The following is a 22,702-nucleotide window of genomic DNA, read 5'->3' as shown; positions in this document are numbered from 1 at the left end:
CTGGCCACAGCCTTTTGAATCAACAGTTTGTGAAAATAACTCCCCCCGCACAAATGCTTCGAAAATACAGTGATATATAATGCAACAGATAGGTCTGCAGTAGTCATCAGCGAGAGTGTGGGTTTGTGCGGGGGGGTTGTGTGTGGGTTTGTTGAAAAATATATACATATTTGCTCAGAAAAGCAGCTACCTGAAAGGGGGTGGGGGGGAAGGAGCGGGGAAATTTTCCATAGATCAGTTTTTCTTCCAAATCAATGAGCACCTAAATGTTTGAAGTCACCTATATTTTTTCTAAATTGTTCACAACTGTAGTGCTGCATTATAAAAAATGATGCTGCAATAGTTAGAGGCAAGAAGGAAGAGAGAATTAGATACAGGAGAATCCAAAGATCTGCCCCAAATACATTTTTATCTTTGAAAAGGAAAAGGCAGTTAAAACGTTATCTTGAGTTTCAAATTCTTCTCAGCTAATGCCTGATTTTCACTCTGATGCTGTTCTTTGTATCTTGTGCGTGAATCAACTTAAGTGAGGACCTCCCAGAACTCTTATTTTAAAGTAGCACAGCATACAATTTATAATTTGACAGCCAAATGCAGCATTTCTACATTTTTATGGTTAATTTTCTGCTTCTGACAATGCTGGAAAGTAGGAATAAATCACACCAGCTTAAATTAAGAGCAATTTACTTCAGTGTTAATTAGAAACAGTAATTATGCCTTTCCCTCTATTTCCCCTATGCTATTTACAATCTGATAATTTATTTTAGAATAGTTAGAGTATAGATTTATAAAAATCATATGTGGTCAAGCAAAGAGCGCGTCCTTTAAAATATATATTTGAAGTATTGTCCCAAAATAATAAGTCATGTTTATTTACCTAAAAATCTGTCTCACACATGCAAAGTATCAAAAGTCATTTGAAACTTAAAGATTCATAATAAAGTTCTGAACAAGAAAAATAAAGGCTATGAACATAGGCTTACAACCACTCTGTAATTATCAACAAGGCTTTCTTTATTAAACGTCTTGTTTCTCTTAGTTGCTGCTTTAGTTAAATCCACACAGGACTACAGAAAGGGAAACATCTCAGTTCCTGTGTAAAATACAATCTTTTCCCTCGATGGCAAGAGGAAAATCATGATGCATAAGAATTCTTTAATATATTTGCGTTTGGAGTTTATTGACTTTACTTCTTCTGGTATTCTACCGTGTAGGAATAACATTTAGTTACCAAAACTGGATCCTTACTGACTTAAAATCCCATCCATTCGATGATATTTTTGAACAAGTTCTATTAATTTAAGCAGCATGAGGCTGGATAGAGACAGATAGGTCAATTCGCTATGTTTTAAATGTTTTCCCTTTTAAAAAATTTTTAGAAATACGCACTATAAATCAAGATCAGATGACTGAGGGGTGAAGCAAATTTCAGATTGGGACAATAAATCAAATGAGAATTTGAATTTGTATCATCTTGGAGGATCTTTCACATTTATTTATTAGGTAGTTGAATGATTTTATCTTATCCACATGCTATCATCTGCTGCATTTATATTGACTGTTCCAAGCTGCATATATTTGAGCAGTAGCCCATGCTTGGGTTTTACTCTGTTTTGGAAAAAAATTGCCATTGATGAATATGGTTTTGATTTCAGAAAAGCAAGCTGTCTGTCTTTATTGTGGATTAAGGTATCATTCAAAGGTATACAGTATTCTATGCTCCAAGCAGCCCAAGGTACTATGCTAAATTCAAGTCAACCAGCCAGCCAGGCTTTCCATATGGTTCTCATAACATGCCCTAAAACTACATTTCATTTCATAATCTGAAGAGACGACACTAGATTAAAAACAGGCCCCACAGAGATACATTTCAGAAGTCAGTGCAGGTATTCTAATTATGTAACATATGTAGCCATTTCTGGTACATAAATTGGATTTTTATTGGTATGTACAGATTCCTTAAAGAACTGGCACCTTTAATATAAATAGCGTTGGTCCGTACTAGAGCTTTGGGTGAAGGAAACTTTTATTTGTGTTTTGACTTTTTAATCTTGTTTTTACTGCCATAAAACACTGGGAGGGTAGTAAATAGTAAGATGTTTAAACCCCCAGAGCTATAAAGATGTCATGCTCTTTTACAGTACGTACCGCAAGAAGGTTGTATTATTCTGAATTCTGTTTTGCTGCTAGTTTCAACTTTAAAATCCCAATCTAGCAACAGGATTCACAAGTGCAGACCCTTAAGCCCACACAAAGTCCCATTGACTTCAGTAAGATTCTGGGGGTCATAAGGTTTTGTGGTAGCAGATCTTATTACAGCACTGGGGACTAATTCTGTAAAAAGGTCTTAACTGATTTAGAGTTGCCATTGGTATTATTTCAGGAGCAGCATATAAAGTCATATAGCCCATTACACCTACTTCATGATAGTTAATGTAAACGTTTTTCTGAGAATCTGTTGGAGTTGAGTTGTTCTTATAATAAAAAGACTTTATTTAGGCCCCAGTTCAGGAAAGCATTCTAGCACATATTTAAATAGAATAAGAATAAATAAAACAGGCTAGAAATAGAATAAAAAGAATAAATGTGTATGTAGAATATTTCTGGCATTGAAATTTTAACCAATTTTCAATGCCTGTCTGAAAAAAAGAAAATATAGGTTAGAATTAGGAAGGAACACAAAAGGAATTTGTTTCTACAATAATAGGATGAAGGTTTCTTTAATTTTTTTAAGTTTCAATCAGTAAACTGGAAATAGCTGAAGTTAAAAACTGGTTTGTAAAAACGGTGACACATCTGTTGGACAAGATAAAAGATAGAGAGGCCTAATTTTATTCTGTCTTTGTCATAAATCATGAGTTACTCCATTTAAGCCATCACTCTGCTCTTCTGAAACAAAGCATCGTATAGTCTATGACTATACTGTATGGTTCACTATGGAGCTGATCTAGCAAAGGAGCTGAAAAACATCAGTTTCTATGGACTAGGCAGGATTGGATCATGTGCTAAGTTTCATGTTATCAACTTTCTAAGGCTAGACCAAAGGCCAGTTGAAGATGGACAAACACCATGGCACATACACCATTGTCCTAATATTTTTTTTCTCTGTATACTCTGTGGGTTAGCAAGTCCTTCCCACTTCCTTTCCCATACAGAGAGCAATCAGAAACTGTCAAAGGTCACCTGTGATTAATATTGCAGTGTACTACTTTGACTTCTAAATTCATTTCAAACTAATATGCCAGTAAACAGGATAAACCATGCTTAGTCCAGTATATAGCACAAGTCTTTCCTCTCCACCCCCGTTTCCTTGAACCACTACTGTCATGGGATCTTTTTTATTTAGTTTGGTTTTTAAATAGGAACTCTGTTACTTGAAAGGAATTCACCCAACAGGATCAAGTCAAAGGATATTAAGGTTCTAGTTCTATACAAAACTTCAACAGAAAAAAGTGTCACACTGCTGCTGTACATATTGAAACTCTGAATTTATGAACACATTCAGTTACAAGTTATTTCCATGGCCTGTTCTCTTTTTTCAGTAGTCTGAGAAAATTCTTTCAGTACAATATACAAAAAACTAGAACTCTTGGTTCCAAAATGATACCGTTTATTAGACCAGCTAGAAAATGGCAAGAAAATATTAAGTCTTTCTACTGGACCCATTTCATTGGATTAAACATAAAATATACCAAAGAACTTTCGGCTGAACACAACTCTCTCTCTCAGGAATTAACTACTCACTAAAAGTAAATCATGGCGTGTTATAATACAAAAAAAATTGTCTTGAGTTATTTGTGGCTAAACACCAAAGACAAATACACAATAATAGTTAGCAATGTGTGAGATATAGTTTACTCAAGGCCATTTATTCTAAACACCTACTTACAACCAAATATATTGTCATTAGGTGTTTTTTCTATAGCAAAAGTTTGCATAGAGCAGTGGTTCTCAATCTTTTTGAACTCGAGGCACCCCTCTATAAAGTCTACGAATTAAGTTGCACTCATTTCCAAAACTGATCTATATTATAGTACTTAAGTCTTTGCATATGGGCTAGGAAGGTGGGTGGGGGGGATTCATCCAGGCAGGGAGAAGCCTGAGTCTGTGCTTATCTCCTCACATCTCAAGACACCCTTCAAAGAATCTGGTAACACCCCTGGCACCCTGGTTGAGGATCACTGGCATACAGAAAGAGAGGAAACTAAAACACTGTGTTATTTTATAAAAGGCCTGGCCAATGCCTTGTATATACCATATATAGTTGAGCCATCCTACCCAGTGCCACTCCATCTAGGAGGTGAAAGCTTTGGGCACTTTGATTGTAACCCTTTGCACTATAGCCCTGATATGTCACTCTCTCACTCCCTTTGCTCAGTGTAGGAGAGGAGGGGGTTTCAAGAGCCAGGTTTTACAATCTCCACATGCTTAGGGCCACCCCGGACTACGCTAAGTTACAGTTCACTTCGTTTTACTTAAATTGCTTCCCAGAGGCCCTAGAGCATTCACAACAGGACCTTTAGATGCCACCACAACGTAAATAACTCCTGTCTGGGATGGAGCACTGCCCTCTACACACAGGAGAGTGTTTTTTAAAAAGTCTTTTTAAAAATTAAGAACTTGCTAGTGCTAGGTTCAAAATTTGAATCCTATAACTTGCTTTCATCTCATTTAAAAATATGGAAAGAAAGCAGCCACTCAAAAAGTCTAGAAAGCCTTTTCATTGTCATTTACGCAACAAGCATATTATGGACTAGTAATGTTGAAATGACCCCTTAAAATACAAGGTTGCCAAACACAAGTCTCCATGAAGGCTCTACACTTCAACACAGATCAAAGCTCAAGAACTGAAAATGCTCTTTCCTCATTCTGAAGTGGGGAAAGATTCATACTGAAGGGGAAAATATAAGAGACAAAGCAACCCACCTCAGCTGCCATAACAACACACTATGCTTGGCCTCCAGCACTTAAGTTCTCTGTTGGGATTACAATGATGACTGGAAGCCAGACGTTGGAGTTCAGCGCTTTCCTAGGACATCTATGGAAACCATTCACGCTTTCTGGGTCTGGCTCATTTACTTCAACATTAAGGCCCAGGAATGGAGTTAACATCAGACTGCAATTTTTAATATTAAGAGAGGACAGGAGAACGTTGTCAGAATTTTCTTCTAACAAAATTCATTTGGAGCAACAAGATCATTAAAATCAAATACATCAAATACACAGCAATCAAAATCAGAAAATTTGGGAAGTTTTGTTGAGAGAGAGAAGATTTGAGTGAAAAATAGATATTCACAGTATTTTATTCCTGCCTCCACCCAATTTTCTCCACTTTGAGACTAAACTCTCCAACTTTTTAACTATGATTCCTGTGCATTTGATGGATTTGATTCTAATGGTCCAGAGGAAACTAAAACAGATGACTAACATTAGCCAGTAAATGTAAGCCCCAGGGAAATTCTATAGAGGTAATTTTTAGTCCCTCCCAACCCCCCCCCCCACTGTCACCCAGCCATTAGAGCTAAATAAATAATTACAAATATTTTACACTTAAATAGCAACTTTGACCTCAGTGTCTAAAAGCACTTTATGGCTATTAACTACACTGTACCATACCCAGAAAAAAAATATCCATTGCTTATCTGAATTGTGAAAATACAGCTGAGGAATAATACATATAATCACACCCCATAAAAATGCATAAGTGTATTCAACTGTAGATGACATGGCATAAACTTAAAATATTAGGAGAAGAAAATTAAAATACCTGAGATTTAAAATCCTTTACATTAAATGCTTTCAGAAAATAGAGGTCTCTTCTCAAACAAATTTTCCTATTACTGTTTTCCCTCAGACAAAACCCCCAAACCTCCTAAAAACATGCCTGTTTTGTACGAAAGACAGACAGACAGACAGACAACAAATGGAGGAATCTAGCTTGGCCATGACAAGGAATAAATCCCTTCCATATTTGGGGGGAGAGTGGGGGGGAAAAAAAATCACTATTGTTTTCCTGTGTCCTCTGATCCCACAAACCAAGTCTCCCCCTTTAAAGAAGTAACTAGGCAAAATGAAACTTTTTCAAAAGATCCAAAAAAGTCTGAATAAGTCTGTTCCTCTCTTTTGCATTCTGCACAGTCAACCGCTATGAATGTCAGAAATGTAACTTGACACTAACAACTCCCTCGGGACGTGCACCTCTTGACATCTGTGTCTGCAGGTTCTAAGGGGGGAAAAAACAAGAGTATTTTATCAAATAAAAATAAGATACCTGACTAGTCCACACCACTGAAGTCATACAGGACCTGTACCAGGCACTGGGAAATGAAACCCAGAAAAACTAGATGTCTGATTTTTTTAAGATTACCAGCAGGTCTTCACACACTAATTCACATCAGCCCACCAGGCCTGTTCACTAAAGAAGCTACTGCCATCTTATGGAAGATACTTTGAAAAACATTCAGTTTAAAAGCTAGTCTACTCTTCCACCTTTGCTGTTTTCTTCTTACATACTTTTCTCCTTGAATAGTTTTCATGATCTGAAAAAAGGATGTGTTACTTTGGGGGCTTACTATGACTTATTTCTCATTTGACTTACTGCCCAGTAAGCTTTCTGAGCATTAGTCGCACATGTAGACATGCCCAGTGAGTCTGACTTCTAATTCCGATTTTGCCTCAGACTCAGACTTCTCCATGAGAGATTTGATTTTAAACTCATTCTTTCACAGTTTGATTTAAGCCAGTCTTATTTTGGTTTAGCTTAAATGAACTAGAAATTAGTGTAAATTAGATCAAAATAAGGTACTCAACCCAAGGTGAATGGATTTAAGTAATACTAGTGCAACTTTCACATGTAAGCAAAGCCTTATTTCCTGCATGTGCGTTATATTTACTGACCTCCAAGACCTACTAAGGGAATTAATGATCTGAAAACTTAAATCCTTATAGAACTGCTAAATATTGCCACATGACAGAGATGTGCGATTCCAAGACAGACTCGATCAAGCAGGAGGGAAAAGATGATGACCAAACCCAGTCATCTGTGCGGGTGAAAGATTCCCACTGACTTTAGTAAGAGCTGGTTCTCAAACATCCAAGGTCAGATTTTTTGACTGGTAAAACCAATGATGTTTTCCGTGCCCAGCATGAGAAATTTGGTGGGTTTGTTTTCCTTTATTGGGGCAAATCAGAACATCTTTCAAATAGAATATTTCAGAGTTTTCCATGAAACAGCAGTGATAGCATGAAGGCATATCTACCCGGAAAAACTTACAGTTCCAGGAGCCAGCTTCCAAATGGGAAATAGTGTAGCCACAGCCATGCAGTGCTGCAGTTGCAATTAGCCTGCTTGTAGAGTGGTACAAATGAGGCACGTTTAAGGGCCCCACTACCTGGCCTGGCACCATTTAGGATTTGAAAAATGAGAAAAATATTCCTCTTAATCTAAATACTATATTCATTTGTCATTCCCACAGCTGTTTGCCTTCAAAAAAAATATACTTTCCACCAAGCTTCAAGGATCATCAGATGCTTCTGCCTGTATATCCTGGCGTCCTCATTCACTGTGGCTACCTAAGAGTAGCATTAGCTCACTGAATCCTCTTTTTCCATTTTACCGCATTCTGGCCAACCCCTGCTACCGGTTTGTGGTGAACACATGAGCTGTAGCTCCCAGCAACACTAAGTGGTCATACCTTACACCCCAGACATTATCTAGCTCCCAGCTAACAATGTTCAATGGGAAGTAACTAGTTTCTAAAGGGATTATTGAGACAATAATGTGGTTTGAGGCACTTAAAGGCACTCTGCTGTGACCAAGCAGAGAAGGGCGTTTGTACGACACAGGGGTTTAAGTCTCCCTAAATTGAAGTGTTTTTTTAAAAACACCACTTCAATTTAGGGCAAAATAAATGCCTGTGTTGTGTAGACCCATGTCAGAACCTGATCCTTACCTGCCTCTCCAGCAGCGGGGAAGGGAGAGCAAGCTCCTGGCGGGCAGAGCGGCCCCTGAGCTGGGGGGGTGGGCAGCAGTGGTCCCCCACCAGGCAGCACCCACCCAGCTCGGGCAGTCCTGGGGGGCACCGCAGCTGCAGAGGGAAGCACTGGGCCCCCGTGCAGCTCAAGCAATTAGGCCCGGGGAGGGGGGGCAGGGTTGGAGATCAGATTCACCACTTTTTATTTTTCCTTTCTATGGAGCCTGCCTTCCTAGGCTGCTGCTGGGCTGCCTGCACGATCTGCCTGCACAGCCCCTGAGCCACATGGAGTCTGGTGCTTCCCTCCGCAGCTGTAGGGTAGGAAACCAAAACTCCTCGGAGGTGTTTTATACTGTGCAAAGCAGCTAGTATTTGCTTTGAATTCGGCTAATTTGGGGGATAGTGATTTGATTCGGTGATTCGAATCACTGTCTCAAAACAATTTGGCCAAATCTGATTTGGATATTTGGCTGCTGCCGATTTGGCCAAATCTCCGAATCAAATAGGCCCCATCGCCCACCCACTCTCCCAGCCCCATCAATGGCTGCCTTGCCCGTCCCCAGCATCCCAGCACTTTAAAAAAAAAGCCCTGCGCTCACTGGCTCCTGCCAGGTTGGGGAGCAATCCCCACTGCCCATTGCCCCACACTGCATGGGGGAGCTCTGCCATGAGCCCCCCGAGGCCCTGACAGCCGCTGCAGCAGCGAGTGCGGGGTGCAACAGGGGGGGCCTTCTCAGGGCCAATTTTCCTGTGGCCCACCCACCTATTTCTGAGCTAACCTCCCACCTTCTTTCCCACCATGCCTTGTTTATTGATGTTAATTAAGCGGAAGGCTGCCCCTTTCTTGCCCCGATGCCAGGGTGCGCTATCTGCGGCTCCATTCCTCCCGTACACCACAGCCCAAACCTCGCCGATGGCACCCAGCTGTTGTCAATATCACCGGCCCCACACTGGGCCCCAGAATCCTGCTCTTTGAACCCCACCTGGATCCCTCCATTCAGGCGGCCTATTCCACCTTCATTCCAGGCTGCCTAGCTCCTTGAGCTGCTCCCCCTTACGGGTGAGGTCCCCCCAGGACCTTCGGCTCTACTGGCCCTGGCCCACCTCCAGGCCAGTCGGGACCCCAGGCCCTCAGCTCTGGCCGTCCCTCGCGGTGGGCCCCGGCCCTTCGACCCTTCCAGTCCTGGCCCCAGCATGGACCAGTCAGGGGATGTCAAGACAGGCTTGAGTCTATGACCCCGCTCTCTCATTGAGGTCCACCTTCCAGACCCTACAAAAGGGTAACCCACCCAGTTGTGGGAGCTGGGGTTAAGGCACCCCGACCCGCCTTTCACAGGGGTGATAACTGGCCTGGCATTTCCTGGGGGCTCCCGTGCCACTGGGAGCCCCACTAGGCAACCCACTCCTGGCAGGGTGCAGTTTTAGGTCATGCCCAGGACTAGGAGCCTCCTGACCATCCCCTGCAGCTCCTCCCTTACCCCCAGGTGATACCAGCAGCCCTGCAGCCAGGCAATGATGTTGCCTGGCCTCCAGCAGCAAAATGCCCTGTTTATATGGGCAGTCCTGAATCCAAAATGGCTGCCCTCATCAGGCACCTGCCAGCTGCTGTCTTCAGGCCCTTAAAGTGACTGGCACAAACAGTGCCCTGCCACACAGGGCTTTTTTTTTTTTTTTTTTTTTTTTTTTAAGTACCAGGATGCTGGGGCTGGGCTGGGCTGGGCAGGGCAGGGCAGCCATTGACAGGGCTGGGGGAGCAGGCAGGGGATGGGGCCTGGCAGGGGTCCCCGCATTGTCTCCTTGCCCCTCCTCCTCCAGCCCCGCCCCCCGCCCCCTATTTACTGGCATGAAGACCGGGTCCAGCTCCCTGCGGTGGCGAGTGAGGACTGCCCAAATCGCCAATTCTCCTCCAAAGCTTTTCTGAATTGATTCAGAGGCTTCGAATTGCTACAGACCTTTTTATTGGTCTCCCAATTCGATTTGGATTCAGAGATTCAGCCGCTGAATCAGGCCAAATCTCCTCCAAATTGAATCGGTGACTGAAGCTTCACGCAGCCCTAGTGTTTTACTTTGCAGCACCCCGAAGTCATTTAAGGTGCATTACGCTGCCAAATGTGCTACAGTGGCTGGAATTAACATGCAATATGCCGCCGAATGTGCAAACAGCAATGCCATTAAAGTGGTGCAAAAGGCATTTAACCCACTTTAAACCCCTTTAAAGTGTCATCTACAAATACCCCAGGATACCAAGCAAAAAGAAAAGCTGGAGACATCAGGAGTAAAAATCCACGTTCATCCAGGATGAGAATAATACATAGCTTTTAAAACTATATTAGAGGGGGAAAATATCCTAACAAATGTTTTGGTCCATTTCTACATGGAGATGATCACCCTGTAAACAAGGATGCAGAAAGGCAGGAGCAATCAACAAATACTTCTGTTCTCTCTGAGGAAAATATCAGGTCAGTACACTAGTATCATAAGACGATGAGAAAGTATTTTCCAGTCCATCAGAACTAAAGAAGGATGTTAAATCACATTCTTACTTAAGATAAATATTATTTTAAATGCTGGAAGGATTATAGTATTTGACACCAAGACTCCTAAAAGAGCTGGCAAAGGAGACTTCTGATTACTTGATATGCATTTTTCCAGAAATTCTGGGGGAGAGAGAGTACTAATATGTTGTCAGTAGTCAAAAAGGGTAAGTGGATTGATTTGTGATTATGGAACATTAAGACTGACATTAATCCTGGGCAAAATAATGGAAAAGCTGATGTAGGATTCATCAGATAAAGAATGGAAGGTCAGCTATGGACATTAATGCCAGTCAACATGGTTTTATGGAAAATAGAATTTTTGAAATATACCTGATTTCATTCTTTGACAAAAGTTGCAAGTTAATTGGACAAAAGTAACTTAGTAAATGTAGCAAATATAAGGGAATTTTTAAAAATAAAATATTTGTACTAAAAATGGCCTGTCTTAAAGTAAAAAGGTCCTACATGCACTATAGAGTTTGTAACTTATAGTTGGTCACAAACTACTTCAAGATCGTTTCATGCTGGACATAAGGAAGAATTTCTTTACTGTCTGAGCCCCCAAGGTCTGGAACAGCCTGCCACCGGAGGTGGTTCAAGCGCCTTCATTGAACACCTTCAAGATGAAACTGGATGCTCATCTTGCTGGGATCCTATGACCCCAGCTGACTTCCTGCCCTTTGGGCAGGGAGCTGGACTCGATGATCTTCCAAGGTCCTTCCAGCCCTAATGTCTATGAAATCTATGAAATCTTTTGAATTGTTTTTTACTTGATATTTTATTTTTTTCTTCAATTGAGTGTCAGAAGATTTAAATGCATCCTACATTCAAGGGAGACTTAAAATTTGAAGGAATATAGTAAATTGGCAAGTCTCAAAAAATAATAATCAGGCATCATCATTGGATGCTGGTGCTTCTAGCACTGATTGGGACTAAATATAATTGTTGTCAACATTTTCATTCGTAATCTGGAAGTAAATATAAATCACTGCTGCTGCCATCCTCAGAGGATGCAAACACCATCAGGAAGGTAAATTACAAGGAGGACAGTCAGAACTATCTGGATCACTCGTGAGCAGGGCCTAATCAAACAAAATCTATTTCAATACAGCCAAAGCAATTATTCATCTAGAAGTGAGGAATGAGGGCCCTAGCTACAGCAGAGAACTGCTTCTTGTAAAAGCAATGGCAAGCAACCCAACATGAGCTCCTGGAACCCCAAGGTTGTGGTCTAAAGGGTTAATACGGTCTTTGGATGTTTTAAAGGAACAGCGGGAGCATCTACATATGATGCTATGTCACCATAGCGATGCACTATGATGATGCAACATACATGGGTGTCTACACAAGACCAGCAGCTACTTGGCCATAGTGACACACTCCCCTGTTACAGCATGCCACTATGGTGAAGTAGCTGCTAAAAATAGCCACGTGCCACATGTATGGTGCAGTACAGGTGGTTACTGTGCTGTCCTCTATGATGGCCACCCTATACATACAATGTTTTCATGAAATCATAGATTCATAGATGCTAGGGTTGGAAGGGACCTCAATAGATCGAGTCCGACCCCCTGCATAGGCAGGAAAGAGTGCTGGGTCTAGATGACCCCAAACCATTCCATACAAACCATAATCTAAACTCTACATAAGCCTACTGTCAACCCTGATACAACACAGACCTAACATCCTAACCTACCACAGGTAAAGCAGGGAACTACAGCAGCCAATGTCCTGCTTCTATGAAACATTATCAATATGTGCTCAAGAGATCCCAGACAGAGGGCCATGCCCCCCTACAGAGGAAGGCAAAAATAAAAACCCTCAGTCCATACCAATCTGACCATGGGATAAAATTCCTTCCAGACCCCCCAATGATCAGCCTGACCCCGAGTCTTACAACAAGAAACGTCAACATTCCACCCTTTTAGCTTATCCTAAGGAAGATTGAAAGGTGACTTGATTACAGAGTACAAGTACCTTTCTGAGAAGAAAGTAATAGGTTATACATGCTCTTTACTCTCGCAGAGCAAGGCATAACAAGTATGAATATCTGAAAGCTGAAGCTTGATAAAATCAAATCAGAAATAAGGTACACATTTTAACAATGGAGGTGAGGAACAACCTCACAAAGGTAGTGGTGGATTCTCTGTCTCTTGAAGTTTTTAGATCGAGACTGGGTACTTAAGACAGCACTATTATCTGCTTCCCCTCGTGTATCAATTTGTAAAAATCTCTTTTTACTGAAGTTGTCCCTCTTCTTTGTGCAAATGTTTTATGACAGTATTCAGCTTGGGTGTTGTTTTTCAAATAGAAATTCCAGCAGTTGCATGACCCTGTATTAACAGGGTAGCATAAAGTTTCAGTTAGGAAAGAGACTGTGGTTTCAAGGGTCCACTTAGTCTTTGTAATCAGAGCATGAAAATGATTTTAAAAAAGATATGAAAAACACATTGACTTTGTCCTTTTAACTTCTTTCCTAACAGACTCCCCTGAACTGCTCCATTTTGATATTGGCTTGTACAGGACCCAGTGTTTTCTTTGGCAGATTTACAAAGCAGGGTTTTGGGATAAAAGTTAATTGCTCCAAAGGACCAAAATGGGATTAGGAGATTTGACAGGACTTCATAAAACCCAGTTCTGCACGGGCAGAGGGCTAGTTTTTCAATAGCTCATTTGAAAGATAAAAGTGCAGGAAAAAAGTCTATGTTCAGTGGCAGACTCCTGAAACCTTAGCTGAGCAGCCTTTAAGAAAATCTGTAGGAGAGGTGGGATCAGAAAAAATGTGCACATGCTCAACACAATCACTTAAAGCTATTCCCAACTTGAGTGTCTAGCCATTCTTTCTGCAATATGCACATCCATTTGAGCAATAGCATAATCCTCAACAGGGACCTTTATGCCATTCTGTTTTGCTAGCAGTTTCAGCAGAAAGGCATTCTGAAGAACTCATTCAGCCTGGCAAAATCCTAGGCTTGAGACTTTTCACCTAAAAATTACTACACTGTGTAACAGAACTATACAAAGTTGCCAAGGAGAGAAGGGAGCATGCTATTTTAAAGGACAGACACACATATATGCCTATGTCTACATTAAACTTGAATCTATTCTAAGAGTATCTGTCTTTAAGGATGGCTGTACCATTATGATTTATCTGATTAATGGGAATATAGATTATTTTCTTCTTCCCCAGGAACCACAGTAGTGACAGAGCTCTGATTGAGGTTGGGGATACTGTCCAAGCCTTGCTATAGAAATTACAGTATTTAAAAAGAAAATAATCCTGAGCATAATAGACAGGGGCACCATGAGAGCAACAACTGTGTTTCAAAAGGCACTGAAGTAATCCCCATTCAAAATGTTGACACTAACTGCTTGCAGGTAATTAAGGAATACCATGGTATTCCCTAAAATAAGCAAATGTAGTTTCCTTCCATAAACTAAATTATAACCTGGATGCTACAAAATTTCTTTCCTTCCCTTCCTCAGCCATTGTGCACCCCCAAGACATGCTTGCAAGGCTGAGTACCCCTAAAATGTTTCCAGGCTGGTACTCTTTTTACTGAATTAAAGTAAGACTTAAAACTTTCCATTAAGTATAAGGAAAACTGCACTAGCGTTAATTACTTGCATGTGGTTGCTAACACATTAATAGCAACCATTCCCACATGGTTTCAACTGCATAGTGTCGACAGGGCTAAATTCTGCAGCTAGATACCCAGATTTATGGAATACTTCAGTGCAGAGGCCTGAGACAAGACAGAAGCAGCATGAAGCGAATGGCAAAACATTCAATTAAAAAAAACAAAGTAGAACAATTTTAAATATCTGATTTACTTAGATGGAAAAAACATTTAAACAGTTTTAAAATGCCATCTGCTAGAGACATGATGGGGTCTCCAGCATTGCTTTTCCCTTAATGTATTTCCATGTGGCTCTGGGCTCACTTGCTCAGTGACTCCCACTTCGATTGAGCAGGACTCAATGCTGTAGCATCAGAGATCAGCTGTTTGTCTGAGCTGAAGCACAACAGGCAGAAAGCAAGTCATCCAACTACCAGTTGTCAGAGTTCTGACCCAGAGTTCTGCTTTGTGACTGATGTGGGGAAAAGTTAAATTACTTAAGTGTGTCTAACCAAAAGATCCTAGGGTGTTTTTCATGAACAAGCAAGAATGACAGCACCTTTGAGAGAACCTTCCCCAGATGTTCAATAAGGACAAGGAAGTAGAGGCCAGTGGCTTTCCCCAGGTCACAATAGAGAATAAAATTTATTACTTGTATTCAGGAGTAAGATCCACTAGAATACGATTCATCTCTGCAAAGAGCCTGCATGTGTTTCTCATGTAAGGGACTAGATGTTTAGCCTTGGGATTGTATTGCTTGATAACGGTAGAGAAGTTAAAATGGCAACACTGAAATCTTTAGGCCTCACTTTGCAAAGCTAGTTTTCTCATCTAGGAGTCAGTTTGACTGCATTAATTTTGCTTAAATTTTAAACAAAATGTTCTCACACTCCTGTCAGAGCTGACAGGGCATCATACAAAGTATTACAATAGCGCTTGTCATACAACTGCACTTTCTACTTATTAGAAGATTTGCAAATTGGGGACAGATTTAATGCTGTGGTGAGTGGTGGCAGGCACAGGGACTGCCAGCAACGGCAGCAGCGGCCAATCTCTGGGGGGTGCACCCATGTGCACCCCCTACGCATCACCAGTGCACGCACAGTTAGGAATGTTTGATTTTTTTCCCTGCAATCTGCATTTGATGAGACAAATGGAAGAGGAAGATCAGAGAAAGTTTGGGTCCCTTACTGAATGGGGGAGGCAACCTAATGATAGATGGTGTGGAAAAGGCTGAAGTATTCAGTGCCTTTTTCACCTCAGTCTTCACAGGCAAGGCCATCTCCCAGACTACTGCACCTGTAAGCACAGTTTGGGGAGAAGGTGACCAGCCAACTGTAGCAAAAGAACAGGTTAGGGACTATTTAGAAAAACTGGACATATACAAGTCCATGGGGCCAGATGGGATGCACCCAAGGGTGCTGAGGGAGTTGGCTGATGAGACTGCAGAGCAACTGGCCATCATCTTTGAAAAACCATGGCAATCAGGAGAGGTCCCAGATGATTAGAAAAGGGCAAACAGAGTGCCCATATTTAAGAAAAGGAAAAAGGAGGATCCAGGGAACTACAGACCAGTCAGCCTCACCTCGGCCCATGGAAAAATCACAGAACAGATCCTCAGGGAATCCATCTCGAAGCACTTGAAGGAGAAGAAGGTGATTAGGAACAATCAGCATGGATTCACCAAGGGCAAGTCATACCTGACCAACCTGATTGCCTTCTATGATAGATGACTGGCTCTGTGGATGCGGGGGGACCAGTAGATGTGGTATACCTTGATTTTAGCGAGGCATTTGATACGTCTCCCACAATGTTCTCACAGGCAAGCTAAGGAAGTATGGGCTGGATGAATGCACTATAAGGTAGATAGAAAACTGGCTGGAGTATCGGGTTCAGAGGGTAGCAATTAACGGCTCAATGTTGGCAGCTGGTATCAAATGGAGTGCCACAGGGGTCAGTCCTGGGACTGGCTTTGTTCAATATCTTCATCAATGACCTGGAAGATGGCATAGGAAGTTTGCGGATGACAACTTCAGCAAGTTTGCGGATGACACCAAGCTGGGGGGGGGGTAGTAGATACGCTGGAGGGTAGGGCTAGGATTCAGAGAGACTTAGACAAATTGGAGGATTGAGCCAAAAGAAATCTCATGAGGTTCAACAAGGACAAGTGCAAAGTCCTGTGTTTAGGATGGAACAATCCCATGTACCAGTACAGGCCAAGGGCTGACTGACTGGGCAGCAGCTCTGCAGAAAAGGACCTGGGAGTTACAGTGGACAATAAACTGAATGAGCCAAGATTGTGCCCTCATTGCAAAGAAGGCTAAGGGCATACTGGGCTGCATTGGTAGGTGTGTTGCCGGCAGGTCAAGAGAAGTGATTATTCCCTTCCATTCATCACTGGTGAGGCTACATCTGGAGTACTGTGTTATGTTTTGGGCCCCCCACTATAGAAAAGATGTGGACAAACTGGAGAGAGTCCAGCAGAGGGCAACTACAATGATGAGGGGGCTGAGGCACATGACTTATGAGGAGAGGCTGAGGGAACTGGGTTTATTTAGTCTGGAGAAGGAGGATTTAGTAGCAGCCTTCAACTACCTGAAGGGTTGTACCAAAAAGCATGGAGCTAGACCAGGGGTGGGCAAAATATGGCCCACAGGCCAGATCCAGCCCTCCAAGCCATTCTCTCCAGCCCACAGAGCCCCTAAAAAATGAATATTTGCTCCTGGATGCCTGTCAAAGATGACAGGAGATGGGGGAGGTAGGGCCCAGGAGTCGGCAGAACCAAGTAGCCCAGCCCAGCCCAGCCCCAGCTCCAGCCACTTTTCTGCCTTCCTACCCCCACACTGTTCCAGCACCATGTAGCTCCCAGCTATATTGCTCTGTGTGTGTGCGCATGTGTGTAGGGTACAGCAGTGTGTGTGGGGTGGAGCAGTGTGTGTCTGTGTAGGGTGAGTCCCACATGCACACCCCACCATACACGTGCACCCACACCCCCCCTCGCACTGCCATACATGCAGATCCCCACATCTACATCTCCTCACACACCCCACACATCCACACAGTCACATGCTCCCTCACCCCACATAACCACAGCCCCCCACAAACCTATACCCACCCCACACAATATACAAGAGTCAGACTTAATTTTAAGCTGCTGTGCTATCACCTCTATGTACACTACACAAACACATGTATATCAGGACAAAAATAATTTTTTGAATTAATGAATGCTGTAGCTGTTCACGCTTTTTAGAATATAATTTGGTATTTTCCTGGTTCTGATGGCAAAACCCCTTGATGAAAGGTGTACTTCCAGGGGCAAGGGGAGGAAATTCTGGTGGCAAAAGTCAGGGGTTAGGGGACTTCTGGTCACAAGATGGCAACCAGGGGGCGGGGCATCTGTCAAGGGCAGGGCTACCCATGCCGCCCTTAACAAACAGCTTGACAAAACTCAGTAAGCGGCCCTCCACCTGAAATGACTGCCCGCCCCTGAACTAGACTGCTCTCAGTGGTGGTAGATGCAGAACAAGGAGCAGTGGTCTCAAGTTGCAGCATGGCAAGTTGAGGTTAGATATTAGGAAACACTTTCTTATGAGGATAGTAAAGCACTGGAACAGGTTACCCACAGAGGTGGTGGAATCTCCATCTTTGGAGGTTTTTAAGACCCGGCTAGACAAAGCCTTGGTTGGGGATGGTCTTGGTTTGAGCAGGGGTTTGGATTAGATGTGACCTCCTGAGGTCCCTTCCAACCCCAATTTTCTGTAATTCTATGATTCTAAGTGACACTTCCATGACACTTCCATGACACTTCCATGACACAGAACACCTGCTTCATTTACATGCGACTTTTCCATCCCTGAAACTACTTGATAATATAAACCCAAGAGGTTACAGGTTAGTGCCACTAAACTTTCCTATGAATTTAGTCTTCTTGCAGACCTGTTCACCCCTCTCCTCTCGTATGATTTGAGAGAAAAAAATCCTCAAAGACTGATTCAAATCCTCCTGAGGTTACACAACAGCCAAGGCACCAGTTCCAACCTAACAGTAATCAGTTATGACATTTTAAGTCAGTAAACAAACTTCAAAAGATTGGCTCTCTACTAACATGTTACATACTAAGAGGTTTTGTAATGCCTCCTCCAAAGGAAAGGCAACCAGGTGTCAATGATTTATAAACAAAGTGATCATAGCCTGTGTAGAGTATTGTCATCCCACTGGGCAAGCAAGATCTGAGTGGTGTTAACTTTTCTCACAGATGTTAAAAGCTTCAATATGCTGCCTCAATCTACTTTCACACAGCCAAGTACCAAGACATTGCAGTAGACATCCAAAACATCAGTAATACATCAGAGCTACCTGACTATACCTTTCTGTTTTCTATGTAGTTTAACGTAAAATAAAGATTAAAACACTCCCAGATGCTACACCTACAAAACTGCACAAGGAAAGGCAGTGTACCTACTCCAAGGGCCAGCAACCTTTTCCCAGCTTGGGCCAGATCTTGCAAGCCAGCCATCTCTGCAGGCCACAAGTCTTTGCACCTCCCCAGCCCCAAGCAGCCAACTGCTGGTTGCTCTGCCCTAAAGCTAAGCCCAGCTGCTGCAGAGCAGAGGGCTCGATAGTGGAGGGAATAGGCAGGCAGTACATCACAGCTCTGTGCTGCTGATCCGCTGTGCCAGAATGGACCTCCAAGGGCTGGATCAGACCCCTCCACAGGCAAGATCTGGCCTGCTGGCCACAGGCTGCCAACCTTGGCCTACTCCATTTCTATAAACCAAAGAGTTATCAATCAGGCCAGTACTTGTTTCTCCAATAAACATTCATCAAAATCAGGGCAATTATTTGGGCTGGAGGGCCACCTAGAACGTTTTGGTGAGTTGTCTTCAGTTGGGTCAGCACACCTACACCAATCCACGATAGCTCATGAAAACTCCCTAAGGGTTCTACCCCAGGGACTCGCTCCATGGAGACTGGCCCAGGACCTGTGAAGGCAAGACATGCTCAGCTGGGCAGACTGAATGAGGTTGCAGAGAAGCAGCATCTGGGAATGAGATGGGCAAGTGGGACTGGGGCCAAGAAAATGGGGTGATGACAGCTCAGGGCCAGGGCCTGGGTCAGAGCCATAATCTGCTGCTTACAAATCCCTTCCCACAAAACCAGCACCCGTTGCAGGGATGTGCGGGCAGATCATGGCTCTGTCCTGGGCCCGGCCCCCGCACTGTCACCACCCCATGATCCCAACCCCTGCCCACCCTTCCTGCTCCTGGACACTGGCCCCCACCTGACTGCAGCCCCATCCCATCTGCTAAGCTGAGCATGCCCTGCCCACACAGGTCCCAGGCTGGTTGCCATGAAGACCCTGCCTGCACTCTGTCCGTAGGGACCCTAGTGGTACGTGCGGGGCAGATGGGCCAGGGTGCCCAGGCAGCAGGGCTGGGTCCAGCAGCAGCAACACTGGTAGCAGCAGCCAGGAGCTTCTGACCCCAGGACTGCAGGGAAGCAAGTCTGGCCATCACTCTGCCCCAGCCCCACTGTGCCCCTATGGGCAGTGGGGCCAGCCGCATGCGCCATGGCCTGGCCTACCCCCCATGCCTGGCCTGGGCAGGGCCAATGGTCCCACTACAGGCCAGATAAAATCCCTTGGCAGGCCAGATTTGGTCTGTGGGCCATATTTTACCCAGCCCTGTTCTAGAACAATTCCCTATGCACCATCACAAGTCTGTGCTGATTACAAAGCCCTGCTAAATCATCAATGTTTCACTTTTACTAGAAGGTAAATCTTTAAGTTCACTTCAGTTTCAAGACTTGATAATACAGACCAGATTTTAAAAATGGATCCGGAGTTCACTTGCCAGAACTCTCCTATATTTTCCCTACTGAAGGGCAAGAGAGTTAAGATGGGACAGTAGTTGGACAGGCCCTTAAAGACATTTGCTTAGATAACAAACCTTAGGGCATTTAATTCTTCCACAAACTTCACCTGGATTCTCAGAAACCTTAGAAAGGATATTTGGTATCTGTCTAAGCTTATCTAATGCTATCTCAGCTAAGCAGTTGGTCCAATCAAAAGGTATCACCCACAAAATCCTTGCCTCTGGTGTATTTAATCCAAGCTAACAGGTTAACAATCTGTACAGATGTCCCTGTATACCAATTCATCTACTGATCCATTGTCTAGTACAGTAGTCCCCAACTCATCTGACACCATGGAGCTGCAAAAGCCACTACTCCACCTACTGCCACATTTCTGGCCCCCGGGACAGCACTACAGGGTAGGTGACATGGCTCTGGAACCAGCTTGTAGGGCTCCCCCAAAGTCTGGAAATTTAGCAGCATTAATTGCTGTGGCTTAGGGAGCCATGGCATTTAACTCTGCCACTGCTAGCCACATGGGCAAATGTCTAGACCCATGGGAAGCCCCGCAAAATGGATAATCCAACTCCATGAGCCACATCCAGCCTGCAGACTGTTTTGGTCACCCCTTGTCCAGTAGCTTATATAGGCAGGTAGAAAGCCACATTTACTCAAGTCCACCATAAAGTTAACTCATTTTTTCTAGTGAATACAGCATACTATCAAGGCAAGTAAAATGAAGCACTATGTAGGACTTTTGACATCTGGGGCACATTTTTTCTGGAATAAATTGGCAGCACACTTTTCTGAATTTCACGCACACAGTTGCAAAGCCAGAGAGATAGCTCTAAATTGAGGAAAGACATGGAGGGAAGCCTTGAAGCTGAGAATCACTGATCAGGCTGGGGCTACTTAAGGGTTGCATCTGGGGAGAGGTGAAGCATCTCACCCTTCTGTGCCCTTTTTCCACTGTCTGCTCCCTCCCAACGCCTGGCTTATACCTCAGGGGACAAGGGTAGCCCCCACTGCTCAGGCTGCTCCTGAAGGGTCTCACACACTGATGTGATGACCACCCTTGCAGTACCTCTTGCCAGCCCAGGGACTGTGGGAAGAGTGGAAGGGATGAGTCAGGCTGCAAAGTGCAGCTCCATCTGAGCATCTAACCACCCACCCACAACAGAGCATGCTGCTGGGAGCATGGGGGGTGCAGCACAGGTGCTGCCTGGGGTGGGGAAGGGCAGGGCAATGCAGCAGCAGTGGTGGCAGCAGCAACAGTCCCCAGAGTAGCAACTGCAGGCATAGCTGGAGTAGCTGTGACAGGTGCAAGCTGCCAAATGGGAGAAGAGAGCATTTCCCCCTTACAGGATGTTGAGGCACACTAGTGTGCCCTGGCATAGCCTTTGGAAATCCCTGGCATATAAATATTACAGAACAGCCCCACATTCTGTCACAACCTAACTAGAAAACTTCAGGAAGCCTCAAAAATGAACCTTTACTTTGGGAGCTGTAACTGGGAGCTCTGCTTCTAGGTTCTAACCGCACTCGTAAAAAAATAAGAAAAACCCACTCCCAATCCACCACTTTCTCTCTCCCACAAAGGAAACTGGTATTTAGATGCTTAGCCAACAAACACCACAGGAATCAGGAAAAGGTTACTTGAGGCAAGTGGACTTCACTCCTTTACCAGAGCAATTTGTTTATATTTGTGATATCCCTATTCCCAGATCCATATCTAACATTAATCTGTTCTGGGTACATTAAACTTGACCCGGCTACCAAGTGGCAGCAAATTCTACTATGGATTGAGAGGAACGTGAAATTTAAAACCATGCCGTATCACAAATTCTTGATGTAAATGACAAAAGTCTTATCTTGCAAAAGCCCCAAAAGAGTATGCCCATGACAGCAGAATTTACTTGGGGGAAAACAGCAAGGAAAGGACATTGCCTGCACATCACAGAACTCAGATAAACAGAAGAGTTCTCCAGTATCCACTATCATAAATGTCTTGGCTTCAAAATCTCCCAATTCCTCCTCACAAACCATGATCACCGCAGTTCACAGACAAACCATGACAGATGAAATGCACAGAAGAAATGTTAGAACACAGGGTTGGCAAAACACAAAACAAAGCAACCAAAAAAATTCCACCTTATTTCCCCCACCAGCTAAAAAAATAACTTGTCCCAGAACTACACTGCTATATTAAAGGAAACAACTTTCTACTTCTCCACTACCAAAACAGCAGGATTGCAGACAGCAAAACTTCTGGGATATGTAGTTACTGGGTTATTCTATGTGACAAGTATCAACCACCATGAACTGCCTGACTGCTTTTCAAGTGGTTGCATAACTATTTGATTATCTTAACTGGGAAGTTAACCTCCTCCCTATTATCCAATAATAGTATCCATTCTACCACCCCATTCTACCACCCTTCATTAACTTGATCTTGTCACATGCAGCAAAACTGAAGAAGCCCTAAAATATATTTGGGGCCACAAACTGGTGAAGCCAGATTTGACAGGTGAAAGTGTGAAGAACTATCATGCTGACTCCTAATGGAAATTATATACCTATCAAACCACTTGAAGAGCACAATTTTCACCAGTCTTCAGCAAACAAATCACTTGATTTGCAAGACCTGTCCAACTGCCACCTGGTAGCCAAATGTATATTCCTTGATAGAAACCATTGAGCTCCAACAGTATCCCAC

The 22,702-nt window shown here is 43.4% G+C and overlaps 1 long non-coding RNA gene across 1 annotated transcript; it reads right to left on the bottom strand.

Moving 5' to 3' along the window:
• Positions 1–4,925: 4,925 nt before the first annotated feature.
• On the bottom strand, positions 4,926–7,873 carry LOC132250944 (uncharacterized). Its single transcript, XR_009462689.1, has 2 exons — positions 6,272–7,873; positions 4,926–5,116 (listed from the first exon to the last, which is right to left on the bottom strand). It is a non-coding gene; the product is annotated as an uncharacterized LOC132250944 (long non-coding RNA).
• Between the last annotated feature and the right edge of the window lie 14,829 nt (positions 7,874–22,702).

This window comes from Alligator mississippiensis, chromosome 5 (assembly GCF_030867095.1).
Source record: "Alligator mississippiensis isolate rAllMis1 chromosome 5, rAllMis1, whole genome shotgun sequence".
NCBI lineage: Eukaryota > Metazoa > Chordata > Crocodylia > Alligatoridae > Alligator > Alligator mississippiensis.
Note: the sequence above shows the minus strand (reverse complement) of the source record. Positions and strands in the feature narration are given on the sequence as shown.